An 18,335-nucleotide genomic window follows, 5' to 3' on the forward strand; every position below is an offset into this window, starting at 1 on the left:
GACAAATAAGACGTGAACGAATAGCTCAGAGATAGAATGAGACGGACCTTGGAAATCAAAATCAAGACTAAGGTAATGAAGCCGAACATGTACGAAATCCTATCCTCATTGCCAATTATAGGGATCGATGCATCAGACAATATGCTATGCCACTTTTCAATGAGTTAAATCCTGGAATTAGAAGGCTAGATATTAAGGTAACCCAATTCGAATTGAAACCAGTGATGTTTCAAATGCTACAAATGGTAGGCCAATTTAGTGGTATGCCCACGGAAGATCCACATCTCCACCTTCAATTGTTTATGGAGGTGAGTGACTCATTCAAGATAGTCGGTGTGACTGAAGACGCACTGAGGTTAAAGTTGTTTCCGTACTAGTTGCGAGATCGAGCACGAGCATGGCTCAATTCATTGCCACCAAGTTCTATATCTACATGGGAAGAATTAGCAGAGAGATTTTTTGTTAAGTTTTTCCTGCCTAGAAAAAATGCTAAGTTGAGGAATAAGATCATGACTTTCCAACAATTGGATGATGAGTCTTTGTATGAGGCTTGGGAGCAATTTAAGAAGTTACTTCGTAAGTGTCCTCATCATGGGATTCCTCATTGTATCCAGTTGGAGACATTCTATAATGGTCTCAATGCACATACAAGATTGATGGTAGATGCTTCTACGAATGGTGCAATTTTGTCTAAATCTTATAATGAGGCTTATAAGATCATCGAGAGGATCGCGAGCAACAACTATCAATGGCCAACAAATCGAACAGCTTTAGGAATACATGTAGCCGGAGTTCATGAAGTTGATGCTCTCACTTCGTTATCAGCTTAGGTATCGTCTATTTCTTCTATGTTAAAGCAGTTTACCGTTAATGGTGCTAATAATTTTGTAGCTCAGCAGCCAAGTCCATTTGAAGTAGTTTCTTGTGTGTACTGTGGGGAAAGTCATTCTTTCGAAAATTGCCCATTGAATCCCGAGTCAGTATACTATGTGGGGAACCAACATCAAATAGTAGTGGACAAGGACCTCAGTCCAACTTTTATAATCCTTTATGGCGTAATCACCCCAGCTTTTCTTGGAGCAAACAAGGAAATGGACCAAACAACAACTTTATGCAGCATAGACCCAACCAATCTCATGGGTTTAATTAGCAAGCTCCAAAACCACCTCAAGCTGAATCATCAAATCGTTTGGAGAACTAGTTGAAAGCATACATGGCGAAGAATGATGCTTTGATCCAGAGTCAAGCAGCAACACTGAAAAATTTGGAAAACCAAATGGGTCAGTTAACTATGGAGCTTCGTAATAGACTACAAGGAACCTTGCCAAGTGATACTATGAATCCAAGAAATTTGGGTAAAAAACATATCAAGGTAGTGGCATTGCGAAGTGGTAAAATTCTGGAGCCCCGATTGATTGATGTTGAGGACGAGCCTGTTGAAAAGGAGGAAAGTCAACCAGCTGCTGAAGTCCCTACACCAAAAGAGTTAGGATCTGCAAAGATGGTAAATCCTAACTTAGTGAATTCAGATACTTTAACATCTTCTTTGGATGCAGATTTACCTACTAAGAAGAGTTGTCTGGTTCAACCGAAAGTTTCATCACCTACATATCCACAAAGATTGTAGCAACAGAAGCAAAAATAGGAGGTGCAATTCAAGAAGTTTTTGGATGTTCTGAAGCAATTACACATCAATATTCCATTGGTGGAGGCTCTAGAACAAATGCCAAATTATGTAAAGTTTATGAAGGATGTACTATCCAAGAAGAAAAGATTGAGTGAATATGAGACTGTCGCTCTGACAAAGGAGTGCAGTACGTTCTTGCAGAACAAGCTGCCACCGAAATTGAAGGATCTAGGAAGCTTTACGATACTCTGTAACATTGGTGAATCTTATTGTGGTAAAGCTTTGTGTGACTTAGGAGCAAGTATCAACTTGATGCCTAATTCTATTTTCAAGATGCTAGGGATAGGAGAAGTAAAACCTACAACTGTGACGCTCTACCTAGCAGATCGATCTTTAGCATACCCCAAAGGAAAGATGTTTTGGCAAGAGTCAATAAATTTATTTTTCATGCTGATTTCATTATTCTAGATTTTGAAGCAGATAAGGAAGTGCCGATTATCCTTGGGAGACCTTTCCTAGCCACGAGAGGAATGTTAATTGATGTACAGAAAGGCGAACTCACCATGCGAGTTCAAGACGATCAGGTAACTTTTAACATTCTTAAAGCAATGAAATTTCCCGATCCAACAGAAGAGTGCTCAGTTATGGAAGAAATAGAAACCTTGATTTCTATGGAAAGCCATCTTGAAGAAGATCCATTGGAGAAAGCCTTAGGGTTTGACCTTTTGGAGGATAAAGAAGGTGAAGAAAACATGGCTGTGATGGAAGCCAACCCGAGGAATTTTATTCAATCCACACGGTTTGAACCATTGGAGTTGGAAGTCAGAGAATTTGTGCAACCCAAATTGTCAATCGAAGAACCACCTACACTCGAACTAAAGGTACTTCCTTCCCATTTGAAATACGTTTATTTAGGTAATTATTCTACTTTGCCTGTGATTATTTCAGTTGAACTGACAAAAGATCAAGAAGAGCAATTAATTTCTGTTCTAAAGAAATTTAAGAAAGCAATTGGTTGGACTATAGCTGATATTCGAGGTATAAGCCTTCATTTTGCATGCACAAAATTATTCTAGAGGAAGGTGAAAAGCTCGAATTGATAGGGAAAGGAGGCTTAATCCTATTATGAAGGAAGTTATGGTAAAGGAAATGATCAAATGGCTAGATACAAGAATCATCTATCCTATTTCAAATAGTTCGTGGGTAAGTTCGGTACAGTGTGTGCCGAAGAAAGGTGGAATTATGATTGTTGAGAATGAGCATAATGAATTGATCCCAACAAAAACTGTTACTGGTTGGAGAATTCATGTTGACTACAGAAAGTTGAATAAAGCCACTGGAAGGACCATTTTCCATTGCCTTTTATGGATCAGATGTTAGATCGACTAGCAGGTAAAAAATTATATTGTTTTTTAGATGGTTATTCGTGATATAACCAAATAGTTGTCACTCTGGAAGACTAGCATAAAACAACCTTTACTTGTACGTACTGTACGTTTTCTTTTAGGCGAATGCCTTTTGGTTTATGTAATGCACCTACAACATTCTAACGATACATGATGTTAATATTCACTGATATGGTTGAAAATTTTATTGAGGTTTTCATGGATGATTTTTCTATTTTTGGTAACACTTATGATATTTGTTTGAGTAATTTAGCTAAGGTACTAAAGAGATGCGAAGAGATGAATCTAGTCCTTAACTGGAAGAAATGCGACTTTATGGTTAAGGAAGGGATTGCCTTAGGGCATAGAATTTCAAAGAAAGGAATTGAAGTTGACAAACCAAAGGTGGACGTAATTGAAAGATTACTGGCCCTAATGAATGTGAAAGAAGTCAGAAGTTTCTTAGGCCATGCCAGTTTTTACCAAAGGTTTATCAAAGATTTTTCAAAAATTTCTAAACCACTGTACTCGTTGTTGGAGAAAGATACAGTGTTCGATTTCAAAAAAGCATGTTTAGAAGCTTTTAAAGAGCTAAAAAAATGGTTAATCTCAGCCCCAATAATCATTACACACGATTGGAGCACACCTTTTGAGTTGATATGTGATGCAAGTGATTATATTGTTAGAGCTTTGATGGGTTAAAGAAGGAATAAAGTGTTCCACCCCATTTACTATGCAAGTAGAACCTTGACGGGAGCCCAACTCAATTATAGAATAACTGAAAAGGAACTATTTGCTATAGTTTTTGCTTTTGAAAAATTTCGCATGTATCTTATTGGTACCAAAGTTGCAGTATTTACTGACCATGCGGCCATTAAATACTTGCTCACGAAGAAAGATGCGAAATCGAGGTTAATTCGTTGGATACTTTTACTCCAAGAATTTGACCTTTAGATCCAAGACAAAAAAGGTGTTGAAAATCAAGTAGCTGATCATCTGTCGAGGTTGGAACAAGATGAGGTAACTCGATCACATGTGCCTATCAACTAGAATTTCCCAGATGAGCACTTATTTGAGGTGAGTCGAATTCATGAAACACCTTGGTTTGTTGATTTTGCTAATTATCTTGCATGTGGAATAATTCCTCGAGAATTGACATACCAACAAAGGAAGAAATTCCTTCATGATAGTCAGTATTATTTTTGGGAGGACCTGTTCTTGTTTAAATAGTGTGCAGATAATATAATCCGAAAGTGTATAGTTGAAAGTGAGATTGCTGAGATCTTACATCATTGGCATTCATCTCCAAGTGGGGGACACTTTGGTGGTACACGTACCACAGCAAAGATTTTGTAAGCGAGTTTCTTTTGGCCTACACTATTTAAAGATGCTTATGCTTATGTGAAGAACTGTGATAGATGCCAAAGGAGTAGAAACATATCACGGAGGAATAAGATGCCCTTAACAAACATTTTGGAGATTGAATTATTTAACTTATGGGGCATTGAATTCTTAGGACCGTTTCTTTCTTCATATGGGAGCAAATACATCTTAGTTGCTGTGGATTATGTGTCTAAGTGGGTTGAAGTTGAAGCATACCCTACAAATGATGCTAAGGTAGTCATGCGATTCCTACATAAGCATGTGTTTACACGATTTGGGACACCAAGAGCTATTATTAGTGATGAATGTTCTCACTTTGTGAACAAATGGCTTAAGTGGTTGCTTGACAAATATGATGTGAAACACAAGATTGCTACTGCTTATCACCTTCAGTCTAATGAGTAAGTTGAAAGAGTGAACTGTGAGATCAAAGGTATCCTTGAAAAGGTAGTATGGCCTAGTAGAAAAGAGTGGTCGCGAAGGCTCGATGATGCATTATGGGCCTATCGAACAACATTTAAAACACCGTTAGGAATGACTCCTTATCGGTTGGTTTTTGGGAAGGCATGTCATTTGCCATTAGAGTTAGAGAATAGAGCTCACTGGGCTTTGAAGAAATTGAACTTTGATCTTAAGCAAGCCGGTGAGAGAAGGATGTTACAACTGGATGAATTGGAAGAGTTGAGGTTCTTTTCCTATGAGAATGCCAAAATGTGTAAAGAAAGATAAAAAAGATGGCATGATAGTCATATACGACCTCGCGAGTTTAAAGAAGGTCAGAAGGTTTTATTGTTCAATTCAAGGTTGAAGTTATTTCCTAGGAAGCTAAAATCCCGATGAGAAAGATGTTATACCATCTATCGAGTTTATCCTTATGGAGCTGTTGAATTATACGACAATCACAGAGGTACGTTTAAAGTTAATGGTCAACATCTCAAACATTATTGGGATGGTAAAGTTGAGCAAGTTGAATCCTCGTTCAAATTAACAGACCCTTCGTTTTTCACAAACTTGTTTTGTAAATAAATAAATAATTAAGAATTATTTTCTTAATTTTGTAACACCCCAAACCCGGCCTAGACATTATGGCCGAATCTGGCAGTGTCACATTGAAGTGTTTTTTGAAGCCGTGATTTCATTGAAAAACCCTTCTTACTATTTAAAACTTGTGTAAAGTCTCAGTTTGTGTTCATTTAATTTCAAAACATGGTTCATTGGAAAGTTATTCACTTTTAAAAAATGTTATTAATTTTGTTGAAAATCTCTTACAGTTGCGGAAGCTAATTTAAATTAAAGAAGTTTAAAACATAAGTTTTTGGAAACATAATTGGTTTGAAAACTCGTCATTTCCTAGACTAGCAGTTTAAAGTGAGTAATCAAAAGCCCAATTAAAAGTAAATCCCACAAATGGTCTTATTACAAACCAGAAATCCAAAATAAAAAATACGAGTAAGCAATTTAACGTAACAGTAGGAGCAGTCGTGTGGCCATCTTCGAGTCCCTCGCAGCACCAATCCGCCTAATGCTGGGGACTACCTGTATAGTTAAAAATGGGGTGAGTTTACGAAAACTCAATGTGTAATCCCCTTAGTAGAGTAACAAAAATATACGTAAATGTAAATGCCTGGGCGAGCCCTTTAACAAGAATAAGATACCCAGTTCAGAGCATAAGTGGGCCAAAGCCCATTACATTATCATTTGGGTCACAGCCCATAACAGAATCAATTGGGCCTAGCCCATCTTAGTAACAAAACAGAAAGTGTGAATGCATGGATGCATGCTATCCCATCCAACCCTGCACTTGCCTCTGTCCAACCCTGCACTACCTGTGGGGAGTAACTCACCCATGCCATCCCTACACTTACAATGTTAGCAACGGTTACAGCACTAATCGAAATCGTAGCAAAGCTGCTAGTACATATACGGCTTTAAGCCTTCAGTAGCAGTATTATAATTGGAACAAAGCCATCGATAACTGTAATAAGTCTAGCACATAGCCATCAGCGATGATAATATAATCGGCACACAGCCATGGGTAAATATGATCGACACAGAGTCATCGATAAATATGATAGGCATATAGCCATTGGTAAATAAGATTTGCACAAAGCCATAATCAACATAGCACAGAGCCATATTTAGGTTGGCATAGAGCCATAATCAAATTAAGCAGCACTAAGCCGTTCATCGATCCACAGTCGTCTCATGTGACCCTTACGATCCTATCAGAGTAGTACTTCCTCCATATCAATGTCCCAACCTCATGCAATATGTCGTGTATGTCATGCTCAATCATCACACGTGTATGCAGAATGGCCATGCTCAGTAACAGTCAATTAAACATATATTAAAAGCATATTAGTTTTACAACCACACTCAAGTAAGTTAAAACACACCATACAATCACACCAAATCACCAAATTCATAGTCTAAGTCAGTCATTTACCCACAAGGGCAAAACAGTCATTTTACCCTACAGGGGTATTTCGATAATTTTACACTACAAGGGTATTTCGATAACTTTACAAACTGGGGGTATATCGGTAATTTTTCAATTTGAGGGTATTTCGGTAATTTTACAAACTAGGGGTATTTTAATAATTTTACAATTCGAGGGTATTTCGATAATTTTACAATTCAAGGGTATTTCGGTAATTTTAAATAGTTTGGCCTAAACATGCTTATCGGCCCATCCGAAGGTTTACAGTTGCCTCAAACGACTTTTACAACCCTAACGGTCCTATAGGTGAAAATAGGCCCAAGGCTCATTATTCGGCCCAAATGGGCCCACACGCTCGTGCGGCACAATTAGCCTAGGATTAGCCACAGCTATGCATACTACACAGCCCAGTCTAAAGTTTGTCACTTATCGAGGATTTTATCCATACGGGGCTTACGAGCCTATAGGGCCCACACAGCCCACTTTAGCTTATTGAGGCCCAAAATGGCCTATGCCATATGCGCGACATGACAAGCCCCACTATTTTCCACCTAATAGTCAGATTTACACAAGCGGGCCCACAAGCCCATCAGGCCTATTCGGCCCATTATGGCTAAGCCCATGAATTCGTTCATGGCAGCCTTTTCTACTGTACCCACACGTTTCGTGGGCTCGGTTTACCGTGCCTACGATCGTAAGCTCTAAGCCCCTCCTTTCGACTTTTCAACTTCTCGGTATTTTGGCATTTCGACATTTGCCGACCTATGGTCAAATCAATGTGTGTAAATTTAGACACCCTTTTGGCTTTTGACCGATTATCAAATACGGTCTACTACACACCTAATGCGATTTGTTGCAAAACACTATCGAGCACTTCGGGACCTACAAATCCAAACAAGATAGTTCACTACTCCACAATTCACCGCGGACAATTCTGTAAAGCCCCAATACCAACATCAATTCACATTTCATATCCAAGGGAAAAAGAAAAACTTTCCTTTAACATCACCAAAATATAGCTACTTTACCTACTAACCACGTAACAGTAGAGTTGCATTACTCCAACGCTAACCGAGTCGTTCCAACCCTTAACCTCCGTAAATAGAACAGTCGATCGATTCACCAAAAATTCATAAATGAAAAGAATACTTCACAATTGTGGAACTTACCAATAATGCAAGAACCCAAAATAAAGGTGGCAAGTTGCGGCAATGAAAACCAAGGATTAAGGAAGGAATGATTTATAAGGAAAATCCAAAGCTGTGAGAAGAAAGAAAAAGAAAGTTCAACAGGTAATTGGTAGAAACAAAAGAAGACAATGAAAAATTGACAAGGGAGGAGGAGGCGCAAATGTTGCCATAGGAAAGAACAGAACAAAAAGGGAATTGAAAGAAATCGCAAAGAGCCATCTAGCAAAAATTGTCAAAGAACAAAATGGCAGAATTGAGAAGCAGAGGAAAACTATCGTCAATATTTCTTTTGGGAAAAGAATGGGAATTGAATTCTTTGAACACAAGATAACAATAACCCACATAAAATCCCATATTTTCCTCCTTAAATCTCTCCATAAATCACTCCTTGATTTTCTCCTAATATCTCTCCATGATACACTCCATAAATCACTCCTACCTCTCATTCAAACTCTCATGACCAATTCAACCTCAAAGTCTCAATCCAACTCCACCTCCTACACAGCTTAAACAAAAAAATAAATACTCCATTGCACATCCCAAGACTTGAACCTCAGACCTCATAGTTACACAACACGCCACCTTGCCACTCCACCACAGGCTCTTTCTGTGTCATAAATCATCCCCAATTATTTATAAAGCCTACATGCCAGAGCCATGGTTCATCCCTTAAAAACCAAAATTTTGCAAGAGCCAAGGCTTGAACCCAAGACTTCTAAAGCACTTCCCAGGACACTTAACCACTGAAGCAATCACTTATTTGTGTCATTCACTTGCACAACTAAATTCCAATTCCTCCGATACTTGAAGCCCATTTCTTCTAGGCCTAAAATTTGGGGCATTACAAATTTAGTACATTTAATTTATTCTATCTAAGGAGATTGGAACTTAAGCGGGACCGCTATGACCCCTTCAACCTTTCCTGGGAATTAATTTAATGTAATTTAGTGAGAAGAAATTTTCTAATTAAGATTTAAAATTTCTTTGAGTTTTATTTGTTTTGTTTAAATTTTAAATTTTTATGTTCATAAAAGGGGTCAAATTTGGCCCAAGTACTAATCAATTTCTTTAGTAAGATACAGTATGAATTTGGGGCCCAAGACAGCAAAAAGAGGAAAATTCCACACCTATTGCCGCCACTCCATTGCTTGCCGCCCAAGTAACCCTAATGTAGTTAAGTTTTTCTACATGTTGCCCTAAATTTTCCTTATATAACCCCTTCTTCATTCTACTATTTTTCATATCCCTCAAAGCAATTTGCTTAAACCCCAAAAAATACCTAAACTTTTCTCTTGTGCCGTTAACTTCAAATCCCGAACGAAACCCTAGTTCTTTTCCCCTTTGCCAAAATCTCCTATTGCTGCTTCAAAAGATCATTTGGGGCATCAACGCCATCGTCAGACGTAGTCATTATCGTTGTCAGACACCACCATTATCGCCAGATGTTGCCTTCGCCAGAACCTCTTCGTCGTCGCAATGTTTTCCGAGCAAGTCCTACCCCCTTGCGGATTTCTCTTCTTCCCTTGTGAGCAGAACTTTGCCAAATTTTTGGGAAAATACCATGTCTCGTAAAAGAACTAGATCGTAAAAAACTACTCCTGAAAACCCGATTATGATCGATGAAGAAGTGAAAAAGAATTTAATTCAATTTTCAAGCATCAACCTATGATGCCGAAAAAAGGTTTTAACTTGAAGGGTAATGATTTGATGGTTGTCCTGTGCCAATTAGAAAGACAATCAATGCTCTCAAGTGGGAATGATTTTGTGATGCTCGTTCACTTCCCAATGATGAACTAGTTCGAGAGTTCTATGCAAGTTTGACCACACAAGATGCCACTGAGGTCATCGTTTGGAAGAAAAAGGTACCTCTTACCTCTAAGTCCATCAATGATTTGTTTAACTTACCTGATGTTGAAGAAGATGACTACTACCCTTTGATGAAAAACATCAATTGGGATTTTCTTCAACACATGCTTGATGTTGTAACAAATCTGGGATCCCAATGGATTATAAGAAAGTATGGGAGCCATTCTTGCTTAAAGGAATACCTAAAACCAGTAGCAAAGGTATGGTTTTATTTTATTCGCTACAGTTTTATGCCTATATCATATAGTTCCACCATTTCGATGGAACAAATGCTCTTGTTATATGAAATATTGATAGAAAAGTCCATTAATGTTGAGAAAATTATTCTCAAGGAGATTTATGAATGTGCTAAAAAGAAGACAAGAAGTGTTTATTTCCCATCATTAATCACTTCATTTTGCTTAAGGGTTCTTGTTAAAACACAAGCAAATTACTTTGCTTAAGGGCTCGTGTTAAAACACAAGCAAATTTGAAGGGGCAATATGTCCGAGGGTGCATTACAAGTCATGATCTAGAAAGGTTAATAGATAAGGTGCATGAGCTGAATCAAGGTGAGCAAGAAGAACCAACTGAGCCAAGTACTGAGGAGTCAACGAATGAAACTGAAACTGAATCAGTTTCAAACACTGAAGAAGAAGAATCTGATAAGTAACTAGTTGAAGACCCTGAACCAAGGGTTGAGCCAGAAGAAGAACCAGTCAAGCTAAGTGTTGAACCTAAATATACAACTCCCTTGCCAACTTCTGCAAGTACTTCAAGGAAATCAGAGTTATCAATGTTGATGGATATGTGCAAGTTCATGTACAATCAACAACAAACTTACTGGAAATAAGTAAAAATTAGAGATGATTCAATTCGAAATACTTTTAAGAATATCTCTAACACTTTTGTTCCTAAGTTCCCAGATGCAATTTTTGAGACATGGATGGACGATACTGATTATACAAGCGGAGAAGGAGCTAAAAAAGACAAGAGGAATGAGTCAAAAGAATAAAAGGGCGAATTCTTGTCTTTTTATTTATTTATTTTAAGTCTTTAGGAATTTGTTTCTTTAGTAACTAGGATTTAATTTCTACAAAATAAAACATAGCAAGAATGAATAAATGCTTCCTTTAGAAAGAAAAAGACTAAGTGATGTGGTAATAGGAATGAACATGTCTAGGATTGGATTATGAGGAAAAACTAGGTATTTAAGCAGTCTTAATGACTCACCTCTCTTTCTTTTTAACCCGACCTGGTGTTCAGTTTTCATTCATTACTTTGTTCTTACAATGAGGACATTGCTTCTTTTTAAAGAGGAGGTAAGGCAAATAATTGCTGCTCAAATTTTCAAGTATGTTTCAATTATTCTTTCATGAGTATGTTTTAATAAATGAATGTTTAGAGAAATTCTTTGTTAATAAGATAGCTTGTATGCAAGCATGAATGATGATTTATCTAAATGACTGTATGTTATCATGAAGAACGAAATGATTGTATGATCTTAGTCTTCGGTAATTTTTTCCATGAAAACTTAGTTTCTTTTGAGATTAGACATGCATGAACGTTTATATCTTTAGAATTGACTTAGCAACTTTCTTGAGGCGAAATCCTAGGAGTCATAAAAATCTAAAATGATATAGGCACCATTTTCTTTGGATCGTTTGAGCCTTTTCAAGCCCACCTTATGATATTAGACCCTTGAAACTATAATTTTAAGCTTAAAGGCCTGTTTATTGCAATGAACCTACATTACAAGCCACATTACCATTTTTGTAAGTTATCTTAATTTTGTGCACCTATCTTAACTTAAGTTGTCTTGGTAATCAACATTTGAGGAAATTTTCATAAAGATGTATGTGCTCATGCTTATAAAAAATAATAATAATAATAATAGGGCAAAGAAAAGTTTGCTTAGTCTTCAAAAAGTAAAAAAAAAAATGTATGAGCTTAAGTTCAAAATAAGTTTGGGGGTGTTCCAAAGTTTCACGTAAAGAAAAAGGTTGTATTACGAGAAAACCAAGACAAAGTTAAAGGTTAAGATCTTGAAACTGAAATATCCCATCTCTTAAAATCCCTGCCTTTGACCGAGCCCCATTACAACCTTATAAAAGACCTATTGATTTGATGATTATGTCACCTACATTAGTGGAGAGGAAGTCCTAAGTTCAACATATGAAGATTATAAATAAGCCTTATGATAGTTTTGCTTGATTGATGAGAAATTATGTTGAATGAAAGAATATTATCTATGGCTGTGACATATATACATACTATGATTCATGTTGGCTTACCTTAAAACTTAGTATAAAATTTTCAAAATGGTTGCATATGAATTACTTGTTAATGAAGAAGATCGATGAGCATGAATTTATTAATACATTATTATGGGGAAATGATTGATGCTGCTTACACTTTTGGTTTAATTACTCAAGGTCCTTGAAGAGTTAAATAAATTAGAGATTTTCCTGAAGATTTGCTGGTGACCGAGTCTTAGTCCTGAGTTGTTGTGGCACTAAAATTGACCAAGAATCAAGCAAAATTAGCCACATTCCCTCAATTCATGGCCGACCACCCTTGGAAGGAGTTTTAAAAGATGGACACTCCTATTTTTAGCAAACTAGCTCCCTTGCCTCACTTATAAATAAGAGCCCCTTTCTCACTTTTTCAATCATCCCTCATCCCTCATTCATCCCTTACTCATTCATTATTCTCTCCTCTCTCAATTCTTTTAGCTTTCTTAGCCCTCACACCTATCATCATCTTTGCATAAAGATTTTGAGCAAATTAGCCTCTTAAAGAACCCTTGGTCGGCCACCTCAGAGAGCCATCAGCAAAGAAGCAAAGCGAAGGAACGAAGGAGCCCTCATTAGTCCGAGTCTTGGTGACAGCCACTCTGAATTAGGTTTAATCTTTCTTACTTTAATTTAATTCAAGAATGTTTGCTATGTGTTCTTTGTTCTTGTTTACAACAATGATAGCTTAATTTTATTTAAGCTAGGATGATTGCTTTGATTTATTAATAATTATTTGATTCATGCTTATAATATTTGTGCCTCAATCGATCATGTTTTCAATTAAGATCACGTCTTTATTTTGTTTATATGTGATTGAAATGCACCTGAATTAGCTGAGTGATCCTAACCAGACGACGGATAATGGATGCATAATTGAAATGTGCATACTCAATTTAGATCTTAACTCGATTAAATTGTAGGTTGCATAACATCCCTAACCAGGCTCTGTTATCTACATAGTTTTTAGATTTGTGTGATTAAATTGTTTCAAACCTAACACGTCCCTATTACCTCGCACGAATACTAAGAAACCATTATTGGTTTCCAAACTCATGAAAGATCGAGTTGCCATGGAATGTTTTTTTGAATATTGATAAGCATGTTGATAATAATTTGAGTTTAATTAAAGTAATTGTCCTAGCTTATTTATGTTATAATTGTTGGTTATTATTTTAATTCTGCTAAAGCCTGTCTCATTCACATAGTTTGCATACTTAGGATAAATTGCATTAGGGATCATTGCATCTAGTTTCATATACTTAATTTTTCATGACTTCTCAATTATATTGTTTTTATTTATCATTCATATACTTTTACAAATTAAGTGACTTAGCACAAATACAATCCCTGTGGAGACAATAACTCGATACTTACTTATTACTTGATAATGACTGTGTATACTAGCAATTTGTATTTTCTTATTGTGTTCATGTATTTTAGCGTTTCCTAATTGTGTAAATTATTTTATAATTATATAAATTTTGATACATTAATAACACATTTTTATATTTTGGAACATTTCTTTATGTGTGTCATGTTCATGTTTTTCTTTTCCTTGTTTTATTTTTTCTTTTCTTGATATTTGATTCCATTACTTATTACTTAACCTTGTATGGCAGCAAACATATTTCAAATTTGAAAAAAAAAATTCATTTATTCTTCAAATTCAAGCAACCCAACAAAGTGTAAAACGTCACATCAATAAGATTGAAATAGCATAGTTCCTGCAAATAGTAAATTAGAATCAGTCACATTCATTTGCGTTCTTATTGATACAATAAACATGAAAATGAAAATAGCTCTGACAAGTAAACATTGGACTATGACAATAACAACTCCATGAAGTGAAACAAGTTAACATTCAACCCTCATTCTTATAGTTTCAACTAATGAACTCTGTGAAAAATAGGCTACCACCAATTGTAGAACAAGTTGGCACTCCATCGTTGTTCATGGTTTTTGTCTTTTGCACATGAGAAAGGTTGAACTAGATAACCCTCTTCTGTGTAGTGTGTTATCTTGTTTATTATGTTGTGTTTAAGCTTTTGTTCAGTACAATGTTTGCCTCCAAGAACCTGTAATAATTTTTAGCAACCCTATGAGTTGAATTCTTAGAACATAAAACAAATTGGTTTACTTCATTTATTCTATATAACTTCGATGCAAACATTGTAATCTTTCATGCATGGTAAAACAAAACCAAGTAGAGGAGAAAATCCAGGTCCTTTTCAAATGCTATCTATTGATAGCATCATCAAATTGGAAAGGTAGGACAGGTCATAGTTACACAGCCTGACCTGTTTTAGAATGTGCTATAATTAGCAATGTAATAAATTACATAGCTATCATTTCCTTCTATGCATTTTGGGTATTTTTTTCTTCATTTCTTTACAAGGAATCTCCCTTTCAAACATTCAATCAGTTATTCCAGGGTGCGCATTTAGTTTTAATGGTATTGATTTTCACTACTTTTCAGCATATTGATCTTGTTTTTGCACCAACTTAACAGCTATACAAATAGCAATACAATGCAATATGTTTGTAAACAACGTGCTATCCTAGCACATTATATGACAATAATCGATTCTTTAAAATCACAATTAATTAGATAAGATTTAAATATGAGTGATCGTTAAGACGAATTTATAACTACTATAATCAAGAAACACATTTACTTATCTAATCCAAGATTAGGCTTAATTATTAACATGATCATCGACCGTTAACATCAAACTACTACCAATTTGTTGAAACACATTCTCTATAGTACTATAGACAAACTAAACACAAATTTGGAAAGTGACAAATAATTTGTACTACACATACGAATGTGAGAATTTAGAGTCAAAGGAGATAACTTAGAGGCCTAATTTAATTAGTTTGGGCCTTCCATTCTTGAGTTTTCTGTCCCCTATATATATGCATCCCATTCAATAAGATTTTCATTCCATAATATCCCAAAAGTCTAATAGAGCATTCCTTTGTAACCTTGTTACTTGTTTCTTTTGTCCTCCCATATTTTGGCAATGGCAAACACTGGAAAGAAAACTAGGGGAAAAAAAAAGATTGAGATTAAAATGATTGAAAATGATGACGACTGGTTGATCACATTCTCGAAATATTGATCCGGAATCTATAAAAAAATAAAGGTGAGCTCTCCACTTTATGTGGTAATAAGATTTTTTTTCATTTTTTTCACCTGTAGGAAAACCTTTTACATTTGGTCACCCCTCCATCGAATCCATTGCTAATCGCTTTTTGAACGAAAACATACCTGTGATTGACGACACTCGCGCTCTTATTGAGGCTCACCGTATGGTAAGAACCAATAAGGTAATCTAACTTTACAATGAGGTGCAGACCCAAAGCCAAATGGATGCATCCAATGAAACTCAAAAGGTGCTTGCTTAACAGATCACAAGTGGACAGATTCTAATTGTTGGTGGGAACCTCCCCTTGATCAACTTAACCCAAGGGAATTTTACAAACGATACTCCCATTTCTCAAAGTTTCTCGACCTGTTCCATATCTATCGGAGCAAGAAGATTGCAACCGCTTCTTCTATGCTTGCTCCAACAGGTCCTGCTGAGGATGCCCCTACTCTTAGTTACAGCCATGGTCACCTACAGTAGTAAACAAGTTAAACTTTCCTTGACTACTCAAGGGATAGCCATATTTCCTTTTCGATTCTTGTACTTGTACACTAGTAGTATCTTCATATATTTACTTTCATTAAATTGATGATTAATTATACTTTAAACCTAACCTGATAAAAATATACACTAATATTTACTTTCAATAAATTGGTTATTAATAAATTGGTGATTAATATATAGGAGAATTTACAATGTGTTAACAAAAACATGAATTTCATGTTTACAAATATATATAAGTACTTTGAATTGTCATAAGTATCCAAAAATTAAATTTAAGAATTATCTAAACACTAATATTTTATAATAAAATTATATTATTTTTAAACCTAACCAGAATAGCCGATAGATAGTGTGATGATGTCTCCGACAACTTCCAACCCTAACAATCTTCCGATATCTAGATACACAAAGAAATTGACACAAAGTAAGTATAAAATGCTTAGTAAGTTTGTAATTCAAAGAAATAAAGCTTATAACTTCAATTTATAAGTATAATCCATTTAAGTCACTCCAACATGTCTTGGCCTTAGCCTAAACAACATTAGCTTTTCAATTTTAGATATCATATGAACTAGCAAATTATTACAAAACATTATAACATAAGTTTACATTACTTATGTGCATTCATATAACAAACATATGGCTAAATATATTTCAATCATTCAAAAACTCATACTTTTCCATGCTTTTATAGCAATTCCAATTGAAGAATTTGTCGATCTTTACCTTTTCCTCAAATCTGTTAGACCACAATTTAAGTGAGTAAAATGAAGCATATCACAACTCAATTTAGTCCAAAAGCCTAACACATAATCATCAACCAAGTTTACCATGGGTTCATATATCATAAATATATATACCATTTCCATGTACTTCGTGTACATACCTGTACTAGTTCGTATCGAACTCATATAACCTCATAACTGAACTATGCTCGCTGAACCATTTGGAATACTATTGGATACTTGGGTATCTCGCACCTAAGTGCCAATACGTGGTCGAAACCACCTCTATCTCATATCTCATATATATATGCTCACTCTCAAGCTATCACTGGGTCTACTCACACAAGCTGACGGTCAAGATGTAGCTACACAGTGCTGCTTACGCAAGTGGACGAGTAACCGAAACACATGCCGAAAAACTTAGCCACTGGTAGAACGTACGGGACCAGCACCCAAAACACGGTAACCCATAATGACATGACATTTGTATCCTATATATTCCAAGGTTCAACCGGGATCCATACTTTATCGAATCTTCGTCGAATAATTCCGTAGATTCATATGATCACAATTATAATAAAAAAGCATTTAAGAAACATATAATTTAATGTTTATTAACATACAACTTACCTCGAACTCGTACGATGAAAAATGATTGTTTAAACAATAACTTTATCTTCCCTCGATCTAATTCCGTACGTCATTTTTCTTGATCTATATAATCAAAATTAGCTCATTTAATCATTATTCTACTCAATTTAATCCAATTTCATGTTATGGAAAAATTACCATTTTGCCCTTAAACATTTGACTTTTTTTTACAATTTAGTCCCTAGGCTCGTAAAATTAAATTCATGAAATTTCACTACTAACTAAGCCTAGCCAAATTTTGTATGTGCTTATAGCAGCGCATATAATTCACCAATTCATACTGTTACCACACATTTTTCATATTTCACAAATTAACCTCTAATTGGTAATTTCAAAAAAATCACTTAACAAAATTGTTTAACTAACAACAAAGATTCATTTTCTTCTATTAAACTTCAAAACCCTATCATTTTCATCAATGGAAAAACTTAAACAATTTAATAATTTTACAAATTAATCCTCAGGCTAGTTAAGTTACGCTACAACGATCATGAAAACATAAAAATCATTAAAAACGGGACAAACGATACTCACATGCAAGCAAAAATAGGGTGGCCGAAACAACAAGCTCTCATGGCTCTTTTCTTCTTCCATTTTCGGTTGAAGAGTAAAAAGAAAGATGAATCTTTTAAAATTTTTGTTTTATTTGTTTTGTCATTTTTAACCAATTTACATAATTAACCTTTATACAAATTATTTATTACATAAAATGTCAAGCCATCATATTCCAATAACTCTTTAATGGGCTAATTACCAAATAAGGATATCCATTTTATAGTTCTATAGCTATTTAATGCCTTTACTAATAGAACACAACTTTCACACTTTACGCAATTTAGTCCTTTTCATCAAATTGAACATGCAAACGGTAAAATTTCTTAATGAAATTTTTATACTATAATATTATCATGCTGTAGACCTCAAAATAATATTAAAATAAATTTTTCAACTTCAGATTTGTGGTTTCGAAACTATTATTTCGATTTTACCGAAAATGGGTTGTACAAAGCTCTCCTAGAAAGCTCTCCACTTTATGTGTTAATGATATTTTTTTTTATCATTTTTTTACCCATAGGAAAAGCTTTTACATTTGGTCACCCCTCTATTGAATATATTGCTAACCGATTTTTGAATAG

At 35.3% G+C, this 18,335-nt stretch overlaps 1 non-coding gene across 1 annotated transcript; it reads right to left on the reverse strand.

Annotated features, from left to right (window-relative positions):
• Nucleotides 1–491: 491 nt before the first annotated feature.
• LOC128293456 (small nucleolar RNA R71) lies at nucleotides 492–598 on the reverse strand. The gene has a single exon (XR_008283638.1). It is a non-coding gene; the product is annotated as a small nucleolar RNA R71 (small nucleolar RNA).
• Nucleotides 599–18,335: the final 17,737 nt, after the last annotated feature.

The sequence above is a fragment of the Gossypium arboreum genome, chromosome 5, assembly GCF_025698485.1.
Source record: "Gossypium arboreum isolate Shixiya-1 chromosome 5, ASM2569848v2, whole genome shotgun sequence".
Lineage (NCBI taxonomy): Eukaryota > Viridiplantae > Streptophyta > Magnoliopsida > Malvales > Malvaceae > Gossypium > Gossypium arboreum.